The 4,759-nt window shown below is 31.1% G+C and overlaps 1 long non-coding RNA gene across 2 annotated transcripts; it reads left to right on the forward strand.

The window, feature by feature from the left end:
• The first annotated feature begins 717 nt into the window (after positions 1-717).
• On the forward strand, positions 718-4,512 carry LOC101505840 (uncharacterized). Of its 2 annotated transcripts, XR_012162255.1 has the most exons (4): positions 718-944; positions 1,873-2,776; positions 3,577-3,970; positions 4,218-4,512. It is a non-coding gene; the product is annotated as an uncharacterized lncRNA (long non-coding RNA). The 2 variants fall into 2 exon arrangements; XR_012162254.1 differs by having other exon boundaries at positions 1,873-3,970.
• The last annotated feature ends 247 nt before the right edge of the window (positions 4,513-4,759 follow it).

Raw genomic sequence — 4,759 nt, forward strand, 5'->3', positions numbered from 1 at the left:
TTGAATAAACAACTACTCTTTAGAAAATTTATGATTCTAATTTATAAACATAATTTTCATTTTAAAATATATATAACCAATTGGTTTAATTTTTCAAAATAGGACATGAAGGAACTAAAAAGCAAGACAACAAATAGTATCCAACTTGTAACTTGAATTTCTCCTATTAAATTAATGAAATTTCAATTAGCAAAGTGTCTATTTTGAAAAGAGGTTTGTCCACTTTCAAATGGGTTGAAAAAGTTATAAACAAAATAATGGTTTAAGAATCATTGCAATACCATATGGGTTGAAAAAGTTATAAACAAAATACAGACAAGGTGTCTATCAGAAATTGAAGGATTAAATATTTCTCTTATCTCTTTTACTCAAATTAGTCATTTATCATTAGATACAAAATAAATCTATCATAATTTCAATTCAACATTATATACCGTTCACTATCAAATCTTAACAAGACTAATATATTAAAATGTTAAATGCAAGCATCAAATTAAATAGAAACTACTCATGAAATATATTTTTTCAAAATTACAACAATTAACTTCTTTCCATGCCACAAAATCAAAATCGATCCTGAAATGCAAGAGAAATGAAAAAAATAAACTCATATTACTGATGCATTCAAATCAATCCCTAAACACACGTAAGAGAGGTTTTAAGGAGATTTATATATTACCTTAGACAAATTACAAGAAGATGGGTGTCATAATTTTGTTTTGAGTTTTTCTCGTTTTTCTTTTTGGAGTCTTATCTCTTTCTCTTCTTCGCTCACCCATGGGTTCTTTCTCCTTCCTCTTGCTCTCACCATTCTCACATTTTTTTTCTCGTCTCACCTTTCATATACTCTCTCACTCATCTCTGTTTTTCTTTCCTCTCTAATTTTCTCTTTCTCGTTTTCAATGTTTCTCCCAAACATACTCACTATTTCAATTCTTTTATTGGTATTTCTATTTCTATTATTAATTTCTTTTTCCATATTCTATTTCCCTTTAACTTATTAATTTGAATATTGATTGGAACACCCATCTTAAATAGGTTTCACCTTTTATCAAGTTATCAACAATATTTTAGTAGTTACAATTCACTCAAATATATGTTCATGCAAATTAATTATACATTATCCTAAATCATTCGGGACATAAAAATAAGTATTATACTAACCCAAAAAAATGATCTTAAATAGTATGAAAAATACCAAAGTTTATTAAATATATACCATTTAAATTTCCAATAGTTTATGCTATAACTAAATTATCATTGAATGCAATTTTATAGTTTATGCTATAACTAAATTATCATTGAAGGCAATTTTATAAGTAATTAATTAATTTATTTAAATTTAATAACAATAACAACGGCAGCAGCAGCTGCTGCAATAACAACAACAAGAACAACAACAATATCACCAGGATGTATCTAGTTTTTTTGCAATGAGAATCTACATGGAACTGTATAAGTGTTATTGTTATTTTTTGAATAGACTATATCTTCAAACTTAAAAGTGAATTATTATTAGTATGGTCTGACAGGTTTATGAACTAATTTTATTAGGAAAGAATCATGAGTTGTTTCAGCTGTTGCGAAGAGGATGAGTACCATAAGGCTGCTGAAAGTGGTGGACCATATGTTGTAAAAAATCCTGCTGTTAATTTGACTCATATAAGTTAGAGGAGTGCATTAGGGATGATATATATAGTTTGCAACTCAAAAGAGTTCATGCATATTTGAGGGGTGTTTCCGTTTTGACTGGATTGAACTCATAATATGCAATTGAGATGCTGTTTACAACACTTAACTGGGTTAATTGGTTTTCTTATATTTACCTGATTTGAGTTTGATGTTATTATTCTGACAAATTCCACTTTGCAGGGAATGATGGAAATTATCATGCTTTTGAGATTGCAAAACAGGGAGCTCAGGCTGTTAAAGTGCAGCCCATTGAATTTCCTGAGATACAGGCAGATGAACTGAAAGAAGTTACTGATAACTTTGGATAAGATTCACTTATTGGAGAGGGATCCTATGAAAGAGTATACTATGGAGTTCTTAAAAATGGGCCGACGGCAGCAATCAAGAAGTTAGATGCTAGTAAACAGCCCGACGTGGAATTCTTGGCCCAGATATATTTGTGCGACAACCTTGGCTCAGTATTTTTTGTTACATAATTGATGTTGTTCTGATACAAACACCATGTGGTTTTCTGAGCTTTCAGGTTTCAATGGTATCAAGGATGAAGCACGAAAATTTTGTCCAGTTGGTTGGATATTGCATTGATGGAAACTCTCGTATTCTTGCTTATGAATTTGCATCTAATGGGTCTCTTCATGACATTTTACATGGAATATGATTTTTCCTTTCAATTGGTCATCTTAGAAAAGTATCAAACGTTGATAACCAGTGGTTGAATTTCTTTCTACATTAAGGAACTGATAAATTATAGATTATAGTCTGTATTTTACTTATATTTAGATGTTTTCATCATTGTTCTTTTACATGAAGGCAGAAAATGGGTTAATGGAGCGCAACCTGGTCCAGTTTTGACATGGGCATAGAGAGTAAAAATTCATGTTGGGGCTGCAAGAGGGCTTAAATACTTGCATGAGAAAGCTGATCCCCATATTAGTCACGAGGACATCAAGTCAAGCAATGTGCTGATCTTTGATGATGATGTTGCTAAAATTGCATATTTTGATTTGTCAAATCAGGCTCTAGACATGGCTGCACGTCTTCATTCCACCCATGTCCTTGGAACCTTTGGTTACCATGCACCAAAGTAAGATTTCAAATTACGTATTAGACCATAACGTGCATCATTTTATCCTTATTGGATGTGATGGACCTATTTTGTGTGTGTAAATGCTGAATAATGATTATTGGAAAAGCCATGGAGAATGTTCATATGCTACAGATTACTGGACAAGCATGGACAATTCCCATATATCATCTTTCTTTATCTTAGTATCAATTTGGGAAAACCATCATTTATATTTAGTGCCCCAGCTTCAACTGCTAAACATTATCTTGTGGATGCAAATATGCAATGACTGAACAATTGAATGCTAAGAGTGGTGTATACAATTTTGGTGTTGTCCTCCGGGAACTTTAGACCGAAATGAAACTTGTTGATCATACACTACCACGTGGACTACAGAGTTTGGTTACTTGGGTACTAATTTATATCCTTACACTCTCACCCCTTGCTCCAACAAAATAAAAAAGAAACAAAATCAAAACTTCTTTTTATTGTGATCTCTGTCCACTGTAAATTTTAGATTATGTTGATTGATGTGTGTTTTAGGCTACACTTAAACTCAGTAAGGATAAGGTCAGACAGTGTGTTGATACAAGACTAGGAGGAGAATACCCATCAAAAGTTGTTGCTGGGGTATTTTTTATTTTATTTGGCCACTTTTCATGTTATTAACTGTATGTGGAAGTGTTTAATAACTTATATTTTATTTGAATATAAAAGAAGCTCACTAGACTGTAGAATTCTTATATTTTGTTTAGATAGCCAATACTTTACAAGAGACCGAAGTTTATATCTATATGTTCTGCCTAATGCACATTCAGATCCAATGGCTCCGAATCAACATAGCTTTTGCACGTTCAATTCCTGATTCAATGTCAAATTACAATAGTCTCCTGGTGGAGGACAACTTAAGAGCTCAAGCAACAGATAGGATTTTGGTGACTGCACCATTGAAGGACTGCAATTTAGAACACCGGGTCCTTTCTTAAGGAGACATAATGACAAGTTGAAATTCAAATCATCACTAAATTCATGAACTAATGGTTTATGATGTATCTCATTTACTTTTGTCTTATTAATTAATGTTGAAAAGTGAATCTTACACTAAAAATTGACTCTTCCTTTCTTGTAGTTTGCTCTAGTGCACAAGTGATATTTAAGTTTCTTCCCCATACCTTTGTGGATCCATCTAGACAAAGTGAACTACAAAAGATGGTAAATTTTCAGTGTGATTTTGGGTTTGTGTTAGGAATCTTATTATGTGAAAACTGTAATATAGGATGATTTGGAAAAATTGTGCAACACTTGTGTTTGACCTATATTCTATATTCTATATGATTACAATAAAAATTGAAGTATTAGGTCAATGTTTATTATCACACCATGGTGATCATGTTATTGTTGCTTTTGAGATGCCTAACAAGTATCCTAAACTCTGCCTCATATGTACATTGTTTAACAGGAAAAAAATTAACCAATGCATGGATAAAAAGAATTTTTCAAGTTTATGGTTGTATTGTGACTGCTAAAGACATGGTTGGAAGATCCCATGAAAGTGTTTGATAAAGTGAGTTGGTTGATCTTTTCCTTGTGTTTTGGAATCTCCTACCTAAGACCTATTTAATGTACTAATAATGCCTCTTTTATTAAGATCCAAAAAAGTAAAAGAAAAACTGATATGTTATTATGGATCCCATAAACTTGATATTATTTTTGTGTATGTTTTCTTCTTAGAAATGTTTATGTTCACTGTTTATGATTTATCAAACTAGCATTGATCAGTTGTTTTGTTTTATATACTTTCCTTGAAAATGAAATTGGGGGTGACAATAATTCTCTTTTAATTTGTGTTATTATACAATTTTTTTTTAATTTATTGGTATTAATAATTTAGAATTTCAATTATCAAGGAGATAAAAATAAATTTAATTACAATACCGTATGGATATATCAATTTTTTATTTATATTTATCTAGTTTTGAGTGATAGACAATATCATAGGAA

This window comes from Cicer arietinum, chromosome 3 (genome assembly GCF_000331145.2).
Source record: "Cicer arietinum cultivar CDC Frontier isolate Library 1 chromosome 3, Cicar.CDCFrontier_v2.0, whole genome shotgun sequence".
NCBI lineage: Eukaryota > Viridiplantae > Streptophyta > Magnoliopsida > Fabales > Fabaceae > Cicer > Cicer arietinum.